The sequence below is a fragment of the Parasteatoda tepidariorum genome, chromosome 7 (genome assembly GCF_043381705.1).
Source record: "Parasteatoda tepidariorum isolate YZ-2023 chromosome 7, CAS_Ptep_4.0, whole genome shotgun sequence".
NCBI classification, from domain to species: Eukaryota; Metazoa; Arthropoda; class Arachnida; order Araneae; family Theridiidae; genus Parasteatoda; species Parasteatoda tepidariorum.
The window spans coordinates 7,293,773-7,311,482 of record NC_092210.1 but is presented as its reverse complement, the minus strand read 5'-3'; the positions used below and the strand labels follow the sequence as shown (position 1 = coordinate 7,311,482).

At 27.1% G+C, this 17,710-nt stretch overlaps 1 protein-coding gene across 1 annotated transcript in view; it reads right to left on the bottom strand.

Annotated features, from left to right (window-relative positions):
• Positions 1–17,710, bottom strand: part of LOC107450263 (hypoxia-inducible factor 1-alpha) — a 141,631-nt gene that overhangs the window by 75,571 nt on the left and 48,350 nt on the right. The window contains 1 exon segment of the mRNA XM_043040829.2: positions 1,871–1,919. The gene's annotated coding sequence lies outside the window, so the exon portion shown is untranslated.

Sequence of the window (17,710 nt, the reverse complement as noted above, 5' to 3'; positions counted from 1 at the left end):
ATATATTGCATCAAAAATTTTTAGTTATAAAGAATTTCTTTGAGAATATTGTTCAATTTCCAGTTTTGCCCATCAATTTGAAAAACGGTTCGAAAACTTAAATCATTTTCCAATTCCGTCGGATAAAAATACTGTTAATCACACACAATTGGAACAAATTGTTAGAAAAAGAAAAATTAAAGTTGGTATTTTCTACTATTCTAACTTTCTGCCTGACCAACAGAGGGCGTTGTAATCAGGCATAATAAATATCAATATCATAGATATAAGTCCCTTATCAATATGTATCACTTGGTTTGGCAGGCATTGGACTGGAAAGAAAGGCTTATTTAGTAGCCAAACAAATACAACATTATCATTATTAAATTTGATTGTTATTAAAATGGCCTTCTCATTCACTGAACCATTATTCAATATCTACTTAGCAATTGATGAGAAGTTTGAGAATTTTTCTTTCTCATTTTGAGTAGTCTTCTAGAGATATATGCCTTCTAGAGATATATATTGAGTAGCCTTCTAGAGATATAGAGATATAATTTTTTCATTACAGTACAGGAAACGAGTTACTATTTTTTTAGAAGTACTAAACAGTACTATTTTGTTCGAAGTATATAAAAAAGCATTCGAGAGTGCGACAAAATAAACACTTGTTAGTTATTGAAAACTACTACTATATAAATAATTAAAATGATTGCGAATAATTTAAGTCCACGAAGATAAAATGTGACACATTAGAGTCTGTTTATAGGAATTTTTTCACTCAATAATTGCGATTTACAACAACAATTTCGCCAATTAAAAAAAAATTGGTTAGATTAAAATAAAGTGCTTTAATTAAAAAATAAGAGTGTTTGTAGCTTGTGCATGTTGCCAATTACAAAAAAACTCGCATATTAATTGAACAAAATAAAGGAATTCATTAAAAGGTAAAATAAATCAGAAATTTTAAAAAAATGAAAGAACTAATTAATGTTCTATTTATTGACAATTTTAGTCAAAAATATCATTCGATATTTCTTCATCACTTTTCTCCTAAATTCTAATAAAAAATATTAAGGAAAATTTCTTAATGAAATAACATAAGACACGTGTCTCTAAATCCAAACTGTGGTGGGAAAATGGTGGCATTTACAGATAGGAAATGCAATATGCTGGTAAATGGTGACTATATAAAATGTACCAGGAGTCTAAAAGTTTTAATTTTTCGTTAGTGTTTTAATTATAAAGAATTTCCGTGATTTTTTCGGTATTTCTGCGCATCCGAAACCTATAACATTCAAGAAAAAACACTTAGAATTTTTTATTCCATCATAAAGTTTGTGTTTTTTTCCCATAAAAAAAATTCCTGACTGCATAAATAGTCTTAAGACGAATTTTTTGATTCTTGGAGAAAAAAAAATTCTGAGGAGTCGATTTTTTACGAAATAATCTTTGAATTTCCACATCTAACATTTCAAAATTATGACAACAAAGGATCTGTTACAGATATAAACATGAAATTTCGATTAAAAGTTTTATTTCCTTCTATTTTTGAATGAGACTGCAGAAAAAATATTAATTATAGAAATTTTTTTCAGTATAGGGAAATTCATTTTAAAAATAATTTTAATTATAACAAAGACGTGAGACAGCGCCGCTTTTCTATAACGGCAATCAATCTGTTTGCTAATAGCGAGCAGTTTCGCTTTGAATAATTTATAAAAGCTGCCCATAGTTTAAGAAACGATGGCTATAAATTCAGGGAAAGAAATATAATTAGTGGTTTATTTATGCATATTATACAGTCGATTTATCCGAACTTTTCAGTAAAACGATCAGTAAACTGCTCCCTAAAAAGAAAATTAATATATACTATAACTATTCAACTTACCTTCTATGAAACAACCAAGTTTATAAAGCATAACAATGCAAAGACTCACCTGTAAATAAGAAACATTTTTCATTAAAAAAAAGCACTAAAAATGAGAACATGTATGGATAACTTATTCAACATTTTTATTGATAATGACAACACAAATTAATTTAATGCGAGTATCTAATATGGGTGATATTTCGGAAATTGCGATATTCAAGAGGGGTAAAACCGGATTCTTTTAAATATTAATAGAATTTAATATATGCACTCGATTTACTGTCATGAATTATATTTCGGGATGCACTTTACATAAATTTAATGAAATAATATAGTGTTCATTCTTTATAAATCAATTATATATTTTTTATTTAATAATGGTTAAAATATTGAATTGCAAGGTAAACAAATTTCTATATTTTATTTATGTTAATTTCTATATTTAAATTATGTAATTTCTGATCACTCAATACAGAATATGACCGAAATCGGTTTAAAATTTCAAAAAAAAGCAATATCTTTATAAAATTCTATTTCTCAAACACTATTTCATCCAATTTTTTTTATTTTTTTAATAAAAATTACATAGTTTGGAACAGTTTTATGCCAAACAATTCAAATATTTTCGAAATTCATTAAATAAATTCATAATCTAAATATGGCAAAATACGCAAGTTCATACGAAATACGAAAGTTTGGGTACCTTAAGTACCCAAACTTTTAACCGCTCTCCTGATTAAACTATCAGGGTTATTTTTACAACAGCTACCCTTCTCATATTTTAATAATTAAAAATCCAAGACTTTCGGGGGGAGAAAAAAAGAGAAACTCATAAAAATTTATTCATAGAAAGTGCATTTTTGTGACTGAAATTATGGTAACCACTCATTAGTTAGCATTTTTGAGGTTGAGTGAATCACTATAACAAAAGTTATTATTCAGTGTGGATCGCATCTCATTGTCGTAACTCAAAGGCTATAACATAAAACATTATAAAAATTTGCATATTTCTAAAGAAATGCTTGAATAACATCTCAAAATGCTATCGATATGCGGTGATTAGTTTTTGAGTATGAATACTTTATGCTAAAGTTAAAGATTTTTTTTGCTAATTATGCTAGGCAAAAACTATAAATATTAAAATTATGATTATTTTTTAAGCCATGTACACTTAGGTCTAAATATATATCTAAAAATATGTAAGAAGTCTTAATTTTTTTTAATTAAATTTCATTTTAAAATAATCAAATAAATTAGATTTAAAATTTTTCGGATTTTTCGATGTCAAAGAAAGAATTAATCGCTTTTATAATTTTTCGCAAATGAGCGCACGTCAATAAATAATGAATACATTTTCGTACGCAAATATAGATGATGAGTGCACTTTAACAAGCAAAATGTGAAAATAGATTTATACTTCAATAACGATTTTAATGAAAGACTGTTTTATTTTGTAGAGATAGTAAAAAGGATATAAAATATTTAGATTGAAATAAACATTTTAATTTAATTTATATGATTCTAAAGTTTTTTATGTAACAAATTTTCGCTTATTTCATTATACAAAGTAACAGTGGAAATTATTAAAATAAACATGTAATATAACTAAATAATATGACTGAAAGCTTAAATACAAATGCGATTTAAATATATAAAAAAAATAATTTTTGAAGCCACTTAAAAAATATTAAAATTTATTATGAAGTGACTTAAAAAATATTAAAATTTATTATGAAGTGACTTAAAAAATATTAAAATTTATAATATTATTTCTTTGTTTTAACTCTCTTTCTTAATTCTTAATGAGTTTTAAAATTAACAGTTTAAAAGTTTTTTGATTTTAAGTTGTTTTTGAATGAAACAATTTTACACAATTAGTATTTCACATCAACGCCCGGTGGCTGAGCGGTCGCGCTTCGCACTCCAGTGCCACAAGTCCAAGGTTCGATCCTCGGGCCGGGCAAGGTTGACTCAGCCTTTCATCCCTTCAGTGGGTCCTTGGCCAAGAGTGGGTCGATAAATGAGTACCAAGCGTGCTTGAAAACTAAACACTGGAGGTTTGGCGTTCGTAGGTGTTGGCTGACCACCTAACCGGAACATCTGCATCGCACCCCAGAGCGTAAGGTCAAGAAAACTGAGATGGACACAGTAGGCCCTCTTTTGGCTGTAGCGCCACTGAGTTTAGTTTTTAATGATGATACATTTCTTCTCCCGTTTTGGTAAATTTGAAGCATGCAGTTCGGGAATTTTAAATTCGATGAAACAACTTTTAATGGAATTACATAGTTTTAAAAAAAATTGGTATTTTATATACTTTTTAATAATATTTCAATTGTAATTATATTCGTAAACTTTGCTTTAAATCAAATTACTAATTTCATTCATTTGTTTTTCAAATAAATAAGCAAGTAAAGCATGAAATCCTGCACTTTAATTCATATGCATATGTGTAAAATGCAATTTGTTGTATATGTTTATAATCATTTAAGAAGTCCATGCACATATAAGCATGTTACTATATTTATGCATATATTATAAAATAGTATTTTTAAACAAAACCTATTCAATGAACTAAAACTATTTCCCTAAAACTGCAGATAAGTTTTTTCTTAAAATTATCAGCATTTAAATATTATTTTGATGTAGCGAAAAATCAGAAATAATAAATAAAAAATAATAATTTATAAGATTAAAAAGAAAACTAATCAATCGCAAACTTATTCATGCATATTTTCTTACAATAATTAAAAAAATATGCAAGCTTTGAATTCTTAAGAGTATCTAAAAAATACAATAACATTAATTATAAAGTTTTCAAAAGTAAAATCTATTACTTTTAGAAACTAATAAAGATCATAGGTTAAAAATATTTTTCATGACAATAAAAAATACTTTCGTATGTCAACAGAAAAAACTTTTCTTCTCTAAATAAAATAAAAATGTAAATAGCTTTCATGTTATGTTTACTGAAGCGCTTTAGAAATAAAATTGGTTTTCCCAGAATTTTAATACATACAAAAATTCTAAGAAAATCTTTTTTTCATCGAATTTTATGTTGAATATATTTATATATATATATATNTATGAATTTTAATATGTAGCTTAAAAACAGAATAGCTGAATTCTAGTTGAAATTACTCTTTCATAACTAAAATATATATGGCGTAACTACCACTACAAATATTAAATACCAAATCACTAGTATAAAAGACATGTTAACTTCATTCCATCTTGAGGTACCTTTTGATAGATGAAGGTTGACATGGTCTATAATATAATTAAACTCCTCGATGGTGACTTGCGGACGTGATATGAAATTGCCAACATTAATGGATGGTCCACATTAAATAGTTGATTTGCTTAAAAATATACTGCTAAAAAAAAAATTCCGGTGAAGTAAATAAGGTCTCCGGGTCAATAAACAATATTGAAGGGGAAAAAAATTAGCGAAATGTTATAAAAACAAAAATATGAAGAAAGAAATATAATGAACGAAATGCTATAAAAAATGAAAAAATATAATGAGCAAATTGATATAAATAAAAAGAAAGAAAAACAGCCTAAATCAACTAGTGGTATTCGTTCATCGAATTCTATCCCAGATAAAATTCTGGAAGGGGAGTAATGTGGCGTCACTAGACCGCTACAAATATTAAATACCAAATCACTAAAATATAAGATAGCTTGAATCCATCTTGAGGTACCTTTTGATAGATGAAGGTTGATAGAGTCTATAAATAAATCCCCTCATATGTATATAAGTGTTTGCTAAGTCTTCAGGTTTCTCTGGATGATTTTTATATTTAATGTGGTTGCAAAATTTATATAATTATATTTAATTCTTCTTAATAAATGAGGTTTAAAATGTTTTTGACTATCACTACATTTAAATAATTTAAAGATATATATAGTAGGCTTGTTATCTCAAATGTTTTTAAGTGCTGGTTAAATTTTAACGATTAATACATAAATACACACACTAAGATTTGGAGAAATTATATATATATAGATAGATAGATACACAAGGACAGCCTCTCGCACAGACCTGGAAATACATTTTAAAACACTCGTAAGTTTTCGTATTAAACACAGAGAAATTTTGACTTAACGTAATTCACATCTCTGATTTTCTTTATTTAAGAAAAAAAATTCACAGGAAACTCAAAATTCATTATTCATGAGTACTTAAATCAGTTTTCTTAAAAAAGAAATTTTTACTTGGTAACGAGATTAGAAGCACCCCCTATATAAATAAACACATTTAATAAGCAATATTAAAATTTATTTCTAATTTATACATAATGCTACATAAAGTTGAAGTCAAATATTTGATTATAGTAAATTATAGCACAAAAACAAAATAAAAAGAACTACAAGAAGCGCGATTCCAAACGTTAGAATGAAAGTTGAAGTAAATACAAACTTTGAGTTCATAAACAATAAAAAAATAATTTTAAAATGCAGAATACGAGCTTTACGTCACTTCGCTTCAGATTTCGCTAACTTACCACACTTTTTTTTTCCAACCAAAGTATGCATAAGGAATTGCTTGTCGTCCTCTGAGTAGTGAGATAATCGTAATTACAGCAATTCATCGTTATTTAGAGGACAATTCTGTCAAGGAAATTTTAATGAAAGATGATAGCACTATACATAAAGAATATTGCACGCTATTATACTGTCGTTTTCAGTAAAAAAACAGAAAAAGATTTGCATCTTAAGACTGACATATATGTAAGGAATTAAGAAGCGTCAAATTGTTAACAATAAGTTGAGTTAAAAGCAAAGAGGACAGGGGAGGCAAGTTCTAAGTTTAAATTTAAATTTTTTTTATCTGTAAAAAATATTTAATTTACCATCAGTTTACTATCACAAATTATCTCGGGCAAACAAAAAAAAGTTAAATATTAGTCTTCGTATATGTTCAAATCTTCATAATCTGAAAAATCATCTGCATTACTGGCTAACGCCATTTATTTTATTCCTTCTTCTACGTAAATTCATCAACCATCCTATATACAATTATAATTTAAAAAAAGTCTGCAGTCCCGCAAATAGCAAAACTCCCAAACAAAAATTGGAATCACGGAAGATTATTATTATTTTTTGTTTTGCTTCACGCCGAATAAAAACGGGACAAAACAAAACGTATTGACGAATTCTGCTATGCCCGAGTTTATTCGGGATAATAAATATTTGCAATGTATACATACCCGAGTTAACTCGGGATAATCAGGGAAGCGGTTAAAGGAGATTTTATGTGAGAAAAGTAGGGGAGAGTGGGGTCAATCGTAACAGAGCAAAAATTTCGAGTGTCAGGTTCTAGATTTGGTTCCTAGGTGGCGCACAAGGTGTATTTAATGAATCTACATGTACACCCCTGCTGACAACCATTTTTATGTACTTTTGAAAGAGTTACATCACAAAAGATATTTTCACGCTACGTAAGTACTTTTTTTGGTATTAGAATATTATATTGTAACAAAGTTATTTTGTTTAAACAAATAAAAATTATTAACCGAATATGTAGTGAACACCTTAATTAACATTTCAAAAAAAAAAGATTAGTTTTGTTAATTAACTAGCATTGTTTTTAACAAATGAAGCTGAAATGGCGTCTTGGGGACAATTGTAACAATAAGTAAAGGGACGATTGTAACAGCTGAAAATAAATAATCTTATGTTTACAAACCATTACTTAACTCTTTAAGAACCACCAATAGTTTCCTATATCATTTATATTATGTTGCATGTGCATTATTTTATTTGTCACCTTTCACAGCATAAATTAAAATTTTTAACCCCTTAAAGTTAAAAGTTTAACCCTTTAGGTCTCTGCTCATTATTATTTTTACTCCTAAAATATCACTACTATTTTGATCAATAAAAAAATATATCACAACTATGATAATATGTATAATTAACTATGTTTTAGTTGAATTTATGAACTGTTACAATTGACCCCGTAAGTGGGGACAATTGTAGCAAGTGCACGACTGTCAAAAATTGTTAATAACTAATATAATAACACTTAAAATAAGATTTTTTTTCCCTAGTAGAGGATACTCTACTTTACTCGTCTGTCAATTAATGCTAATAATACATTGGATTTTTTGTTAGTTAAAAATAGTTAAGTAAAAAATGCTACAATTGACCCCACTCTCCCCTACTCTATTATTTTCTACTGTGAATATAGAAGATTCATTTAATACTTTGAAGCAGAAGGGAAAACAGTGTCCCTTTTATATTATTTTTCGGATGCTCTAATTACAAGCAAAAATATTTTCTGCTATTTTTTAATTTTAATAAACAGTCTAACAGTTATAAGAAATATGTTTGATTATCGGACGCTAAAAAATTTAGTTTGAATTTTTTTCCTTCATTCGTATTCAAAAATTTATCAATAATTGATATTATAAACTAAAGAAATTTCAATGATGAACAACTGCTTCTCTTAAAGTTAAATAACTAAAAAATTATTTTTTGGAAGTGAGCAGTGTTTGGAGACCTAACTCAGAAAAATACACCTATGTTTCATGTTTTATTTCGTAACCATAAATTACTTAATATAATTTTCTTTTACTTATTTTTAACTAAATTAATACAAAATAATGAAAAAAGTATGAAAAATAAGTTCAATAAAAATTCTGCATCAAAGGGTTATAATATATTCTAAAGCAGCGATCATCTGCGTAAGAATGCTTAATGAACAAGAACATATGTTATCAGTGCAAATGTGGTTTCCCTGCCTTCTCACAGATGTGAAATCGCGTTGATTGAATATTATTGCTTGATTAAATATAATTAATTATATACTTTGTTGGGTTATTTTAAATAAAAATTTCAATGAAAATATATAGTGTGTGCTAATTTAAAAACTTTCCACGTTGAATAATTTTTCAGATTAATTTTTAGAAAATGCTGAAATGCATCATTTTGTTTTGGAGGGAGACATTTAAAAACCCACTCAGTAATCAGTTGTGAAACTTTTTCCCTTCATGAAAGAGGTTTGTGAGTATCACAAAATTGTTCTAATAAGCAGAGGTGGCGCAGTATGGCACGTGGCAGGTATTTCGATGGCACTTAAAAAGCACATACTAAATTACATTTATTTACTTTTTTTTAAAAAAATAATAGCCATCTCCATAATTGTGACTAATGAAAGTCACCGTTGTAAGCGTGACTTACTTTTTCTTTTTAAGTACGTGAGTGCAATGAGATGTAAAAAGATAACCCAAACTAAATTTCAAATTACGAAAAAATTTGCAATTGCATGCAAGTTTGTCCATTGTTAAAACTATTTTGTGATAACGACAGTAAAAATCCCCTTGTTTCAGATTTAAGTGTTTCTGATATTAAAGATAACAAGTTTATATAAATGAAATGGCTGACAATATTCAGCAAAAAGTGTCATATGAAGTGGAATTAAATTTATGGTTTTATTTTTAATGTAATATTGTAGTATATGGTTACAACATTAAATGAATGCATTTTAAAAGGCAGAAAACTTATTTAGTGAAGCGTTTTAAAAACAGTCACCATTTCTAAGAAAAAAATAAAGACAATTACTAATATATTTTGAATTGATTCGAAACATTTAATTTTTTCAGATTATAAAAATTTAAAACATCAAACGATTTAAAGGTTATTTTTTACACGAGTGCCCCGCCCTTTACTTGCTATCCCCCAATACTCTCGCCAACCCTCAATAAATGCCAAATCACCAAAGTTACTTCTTTCGCTTCACAAGAAATTATTTTACCACAATTTTATTCGGAATATTTTACAGCATTGGCATAAAATAGTTTCATTTATAGATGCAATAAAAAGAACTGAGTATGTCCGATGTCAAAGCATTTCCCTTAGAATTCTATTAAGATCTATTAGTGAATATTAATTTTTCTCAGTAATCGTTTTTTTTTAAATAACCCTTAAAATAAAATGTTTATTGTTATAACAAATTTTTACAATTATCATTTAATATTTTCGCTTACCAAACAGGGGTTGATATATAATAATTACAATTTTTATGCACGAAGTTGATCGTTAAGTTCTAAATCATTTAAAATATCTCTTTAAAGATAATTTACAATAGTAATTTATAATATAATACGCACCAAAAAATTAAATACGTGTACAACAGCTAATTATTTTAAACACCGATAAAAATAAGTCTATCTTAAAATGTAGCGCAATAAGTTAATATGACAGAATTACGTTATAATGAAAAAACTCTTTAAATGTCAAGCTCTTAATTTAGAAAACAATCAAAGTCAAAAACTTAATAACAGCAGATTAGAACAAGAAAAGCAAATATAACAGGTTATATTCACCCAGTATCCTTAAAAAAAAAAAAAACGAACAAATAGAACCGGAAGTAATGCAGTCCTCTTATTCAAGGGCTCTAGAGCAGTGTTTCCCAAACTTATGACTTTTGTGTACATTTTCTAAATTTTTCGTAGCGCTGTGTACCACTAATAAAAAAATTAATGTATTTTTTACTGTAAAAAAATTCCACAAAAGTTAAAAATCACAACTGGCTGTTGACACCACTAACTATTACCTGTTAACTGCAAAAAAATAGCCTATAGAAAATATGTAATCGTAAATTTTCATGAATAGATTTGTTTTTAAATAAAAAAAATTTGAAAATTTCGTCTGTTGCAAGATATTTCGCATAAGAACGCGTACCCCCGCTAAACTGCTCCCGTACCCCTGGGGGTACGCTTACCACACTTTAGGAAACACTGCTCTAGATTAAATCAATGTATCATCACGGGGAAGTTATAAACGCGTCTTATATTGTACTGCCATCTGCTGATAATAGAGAGAATCTCCGTCTAGAATAAGGAGAATTACTTTAAAATTAGGGATATAAAAATATTTTATAGAAAAATAATACCTTACTGACTTTTATTACTAACCATAAAANACACTTTAGGAAACACTGCTCTAGATTAAATCAATGTATCATCACGGGGAAGTTATAAACGCGTCTTATATTGTACTGCCATCTGCTGATAATAGAGAGAATCTCCGTCTAGAATAAGGAGAATTACTTGAAAATTAGGGATATAAAAATATTCTATAGAAAAATAATACCTTACTGACTTTTATTACTAACCATAAATATATGTAAGTCAGTGAGGGAAAAACTGTATACTCCCATGTGATTATTCCAGGTCGTAAAACCGTTTACAAAACGGTCTGACTACAATATGAGACAACTTTATATTTATTATTTATAGAGAAACAAGTGGCGCAACATATAGCATAATAGACATTTAAAAATAATAGACCGCAATTTAACTGGCACTTTAATCGAAAAAGGTTCGCCATCTCTGTACTAAAATAAGACCGCTATTTTAAATAAGGCTGTTGGGACAGATGTTTTGTCAGGAGATTTACGTTATATAATTCGAAAAGCTGATTATTAAAAGCATAAAAATGTCACTTACTTTTCATCTAATTAAAATTTTAATGTTAATATCCATCTTTTTAAGATTAATATCTTCTAATGCTAATGTCCTTAAAAACTGCTCTCAAATTTTTAGACAAATTCAACATTTATATTTTTTATGTAAAACATGTTCAAATTGATGCTTAAAATGTATGCATCTCCTTATATTAAAATATCGTAAGGCCCGGCGCTGTTTTTGATGTTCAACTTAGCGTTATATTTTATTTTGTTGTAGTAAAAAACTATTATGACTTAGAATCTTGAAATTACTAATGTTTGTAGAAAAATGTAAAGATTGAAAAAATTAGATGGAATAACAAATGTGACATTCGATAATTAGTCCTAAAATATTAACTATTAAACTTAAGTCAAAAAAATACCATACGGACGCGAGTTGAAATTTGGTAAGCTATAAGGATCAAATGTTTAAAAATTTGACAGAGTTTTTCCTTCTTTTTTTTTCTTCTTTTTTTTTGAAATTCCAATTTGTTCGAAAGTTATTGCAATTTTAAGCGTTATTTTCACTGATAAACCAAGTGCTTTGACATTTCAATATCTTTAAAAAATAAAATTAATAGATTTGTGCAAACTTTAATTTTTTGAAACGGTTTAGTTTTAATACATATATTATACTTTAAGAATATTATTTGAAAATCATATTTGTTTATGTGCAAATCTTCAAGGGCATTAAACCTTCCCTTCCTCAATCGTAGAGCTGGCACTTTTATAGACATAAGAAATAAAAAGAAGACAGTAAAATTGGAAACGTTCCTTTGCGTGTAAGAAAAGAATAATAAAACTTAGCTAACGAAAAGTTATTAGGTATTTCTAGTGTGTAAGCCAAGTAACTATAAACGCACATATTTATAGCTAAATTTTTTAAAAAACAAACTCATTTTTAACAGTACGACTAATATGTGAATATACTAACACTCAATAATTAAATTTTAGCCTTTGCTTATTGTTAAGTTAGTATTTTCAGTTATTTTGCAAGTCACCAAAGAAAATTCTGTCTGTGACGACTTTTGTTACGGATAGGAGATTTTCCGCTTCATTGATGTAAGGAAAACTAAAGCATAAAAAAACAATTCAGTTTTTAATGTTTTTAACTCTGGTACAAAGAAACCTATAATTCTAAATCGTACTACATTTCGTACAATATTTAGCAAAAATACAATATATATATATCAATATTTTGATCAAAACTTTTTAAATAAAAATGCTAAAAAAATTACATTTTTTACGACCTATATTTGATACAGAAATTAATGAAAACAGTCTTAAAAAAAGAAAAAGAAAAAAAAAAGAAAAAGAAAAAACAGCAGCGCGAACATAGTAAGATACAAAGATTAAAAAAAATACATTGCATCGATAAGGAACAAAATGTAATCAACAAGAAATAAAAGAAAAAGAAAAGTGATGCTTCATTTAGAAAGGCGTCCCACTCATGTCTCGTTTCCATAAAGAAAAAACAAACAAATAATTAATTTTCTATAAGAGATGCGCAATGAACATTGGATTCTAAAAATCATTTGCTTCCGTTGATTTGAAAGTTTCTATATTTACTCCTCATTTCACACAAGCATTTATAACTAACTCGCAAAGAAATACGTAATCATTGATGAAATTAGGGTGCTTGAGTCACTAAGTTTCGAAAATAGTCACACTATAGTCTCTTAGATTAAAGGCAATTTGGGTTTTCTTGTTGGTTTTACGCACTAATCGTCCGTTAATAAGTATTTCTTAACTTACTAAGGAGTTTAATTTTCCGGAAGAGCATTGGCAATGAAAGTTCAATTTTCATTTTCAAAAGAGAGAAATAAAAGATTAAAAAAAACTTCACAAATGAGAAGAAAAAAAGAGTCAAATGTATTTACATTTTTAAACTAAAAGAAATAAAATTGAGTACAAATGTAATTTCCGTCAGTTAAAAATAAGAAAAAATATATTTTTAGGATTTTCTATTTTAGCAAAGCATAAAAATCTCTTGGGATTATTCAAAAATTCAAAACTTTATCTTCCAATGAAGTTCTTAGTTGATATCGAGTATATGAATCTATCAATAAGGTAAAATTTTGGTTACATTTTTTACGACAACCGAGAAATACGTTAAAACTGATTAAATTTTTGTACATAATGAATATTCTTTACAATGATATTCATGGTTTATCTCATCAATCACAAATATTTGTTAAAGGAAAAGTTTTATTTCGGATTTGCAAAATAAGCAAAAAAACACCCAACTTAACAAAAAAAAATGCTTAATAATCAATATAGATACAAGTTTGCTTATTTTTAAAAAAAATGAATACATTTTTAAGTATCAGATTTTTTAAAAAATTAATAAATATACAATTTAATACCCAAACAAAGTATTAAGAATCTAATCTAAGACTAAGATCTAAACGAGTCTTCTAGTACTTTCTGTCCCGTATTATTTGACTCGCACTGGCTTTTCTGAATTGAAAACTTATTTATTAGATGAAAGTTCAGTTTACCCGGGAATTTTACTAACGTAAAGTAAAAAACAATATATAGTTTACGCTAAACTTTACAAAAATATTTCAAATTAAGTTGCGCAATAAGCAAATTTTCTTTCGTGTTTTATTTTGAGTTTAGTGCCCTCTTTAAGTGGGGGGGGGGAGCGATTGGGATGGAAAAAATTTACAAAGAATCTATTTAAATAAATAACCCCCAAAAAAACTGAAGCGGTAAGATATTACCAGATTATAAATTTAATTCGCATCAAAAAGTATATAAATAGAAAATAACAGTCGTTGGACAGATAATAAGATAAAAAAAATTTGGAGGTGATGCTTTAACTCCGTCTGTAGTACAACTGCAAATTGAGTGTTTGTTATCTATCAAATATTATTTATAATTAATTTTTGTTATTTGTTTTTAAAAAAATAACTGAATAAGAATGCCTTTTTTGCTCTTTTTTTGTAGAAAAACTGTTTATTATAGTTGTATTATTATTACAGTTATATTATTATACAGTTGTATACATATTTAGCACAGTTGTATTTAAAACTGGTAAAATAATAATAGTCTAGTGAATTTTGTTTCATGATCACAATGTGAAGAAATACACTATAAAATTTATACTATAATACGCACAAAACGCTAAGATTTAAATTTTATCTTTTTTCTAAGTAATTTTTGAATAATACTAAAACAATAATTAAGTTTAATGAATTGAATTTATTTAAATATTTTAACGCATTTAGGAGTTAACTTTCTTCTTAACCATACATTTTTATGTTTCTAGGAATTTATACCTAACTAACAGAGGACGTCGTAATCTTTCACAATAATTCTGATTGCGGATCACTTGTGTGGAAGATAACGGATTGGTATAAAAGGCTTATTGAAAAGTGTAACAAATATCACACTATTACATTGTTTGTTATTGTTAAAACAATTTTTAAATTTTATTTGTTATTAAATATGACCTTTTCATTCAATGCAACATATGTAATCATAACATTTTTTGCCATTATTTTAAGCTCGGGGTTCATGTATTATCTATAGTATTATTATATTACAGTAATCTAATAGCTGTTGAGGAAATTTTTTAAATTAAAAGCATCATTGAAAATAGCGTATAATTTACAAAACATGTCTAAATACTTTAATATTACAAACGTTTTGTATTTCTTTTAGTATTTTCTTTCAACTACAGAATGTTAGCCATTTTTAATAGAATTGAGATATTGCTGCATGAGGAAAAACTCATTCAGTCCTTCACCTGAGGTTAAGTTAAAGATTTATTATTATTTTGTTTTTATACAAACCTGTACCAATAGAGGAAATTGCTTTTCATAGCTGCTGAGTTATTATGTAATAACAGTTTTTTTCTCTCCTAAAGTATCTGGAGATATTTAGAATTATAACATTATAATGTGTAACAGCTCGGTATCACTCCATAATAAAGAGCCACAGATCTATAGATAAATTTTACTTCATACACATATATGTAGAATGTTGCACATTACACTACGCCCCATTTATTGTAGCTCAATAATATAGTTTCGACTATTATGAAATTAGACAAAAAAAATTTCTTCTTATTTATTTACTTATTATTTACTCATTTATCTCATTTATCTTTTCATTTATTCATTTGTTAATTTGTTTTATCTATTTATTTTGCATAAACATACTTTCTAGGACTAATTACGAATAATCTTCGAATTACGATTAACAATCGAATCACGATTGGCTTTTTATTAAAAAAAAAATCATTAAGCGAAGAAATAAAGAATATTCATATTCTTTATTCCTTGACCGCAAGCCTCTAATTGCTGATCCTAAAGTTCGTTTAAACTATTCGTGTCATTGGGTTCACACGTATAGCAAAAAGGGGAGGCTTTTTATGATTGCGTTGATTTATATTTTTGTCACGTGCACTTATAAACTCTCATCCATTCTCAAAATGGTCTAAGACAGTTACTTAAAAACCTTCAATACTCTGAAAGCACCCAAAGAGTGCCAATTAGTACCTTCATCCACTGAGACTCTGCAAAATAGTTTAATTTTATATAGTTATAAATATATATATATATATCTTCTTATAATTATAAAAATTAAAATAAGATCTTTCACCGTGAAGTTTCAATTATTTCAAAATTATCAAATAGAACTTTCATCCTCCAAGCCTTTCAACTATTTAGGCGTGTTTTTATTTATAAAAAAAAAAAATTGCATCTTAATACACGTCGTTGTCGTCAAGGGATTTTTTTGCCAAGTGACGAACGATTAAAATAACCTTCGCCTAAAAGAGATAGCTTCAGTTCGACATTTTTTTGTGCTATTTTTAAAACATAACAGAAGATACAAAAAATAAACTACAAAATAAGATTGAAACACCTGTTAAGTTTCAAAACTTGTAAGCGATGCGTTTCATTATGCTGCGATCATAAAATATTAAGTTGTGAAGAAATCAATGCTTAGAAAGCAATTATTTACTAGTTGAAATGTTGCAGTTTCATTGTCGTGCATTACAAGTACATTCTGGTCTAGACTATTTATTTCGACGAAAAGTAAATTTAAAAACAAAATCTAAAAGGTATAAAATTTAGAATCCTTGTACAACAAAGAGTGAAAATTTTGTTTCACGTTTTTTAGGACAGTTGTTTGAAATTCATTATCGCTAAAATTTTCAACTATGAGCTACTAAAGCATTGATATCGAAAATCGAAAACAAAACAACTGAAATATTTATGAACTATTTTGAAATCGTTAAATGTTTCTGTTTCATACTCAGAATCTCATTAACTGTGAAAATTCATGCAAGCAAACAATTTTGTCGTGAGGGACACAAAAGAATGTGCTCATAAAATATGCGCATATTTTATTTTAAAAACGAAGGGAGAATCATTACTATTTCTTATAGTAACATCAAACTCAATGAAACGAAAGTTGAAGTGTTTATTTTGATATACATTTTTTTCATTGTATGCATGTAAATGTTGGTAAAGATGATGAAAAATAGTTTTCATCGGACTATGGAAAACCACAACTTTCTTAAGCTATGAATTGAAATTCATTTTTTAACAAAAATATTTTTCAGTGAAAAAAAACTCACCTGACAAATTTTAATGTGATTTTTACAAAAAAGCATTTGGGTTACTAACTATGGGATAGTTTAATTATTTTATTTATTGATTTTACACAAGCCCAAACAGAAAAAAGTTAGAGTACAGCAGCGAACAGTAAATAACAGATTTTGGAAGAATACAGCTACACTATACACATTTAAAATTAGAGTAGGGTAAACTAACCAGTGAAGGAACATTTCAGCTTAGCTTCTCTTTAAAAAAAAGCATAAAAATTTCAAAATTTGTAATTTTAGTTAAATGATAGTGTCAACATATTTGATATTAAATGCAAATTACGTTTAAAAAAAATAGGGATCTTACATAATATTGTTTTAAGCTTTTGGTGGTTTAAATAATAAGTAGAAAGATGACCTAGTGAAGGAACAGTTCTTACCAGTTAATAAACACTAAATATTTCAGTTAATGAACACTTTATTTCAGGAATTTTTGATGCTCTTTAGGAATTCATAGGCCATACAAATATCTAAAAACAAGACTTTTCTTGGAATTATAACATATGACCACAGTTAAGGTGGAAAATTTTGCTTTTTTTTAGTCACGAAATGGAAAGTAATGTGGGGTTGAATACGGAATAAAAAAATGTTTTTCATTTTCTTTTCCACAGTTAGTCGATTCTAAATCATAAATGTTTATCATTGTGTAATCCGATGATGTTTTTATTGTTATTTTATTACTTTTTTGTTAACTCTTTTTCCCCTTATTTATTGAAGCTTTTCTTTTAAATCTTTTTTTAAAGTATTCTTTTTCTCTTCATCATACTTTCTTGCCTTAACT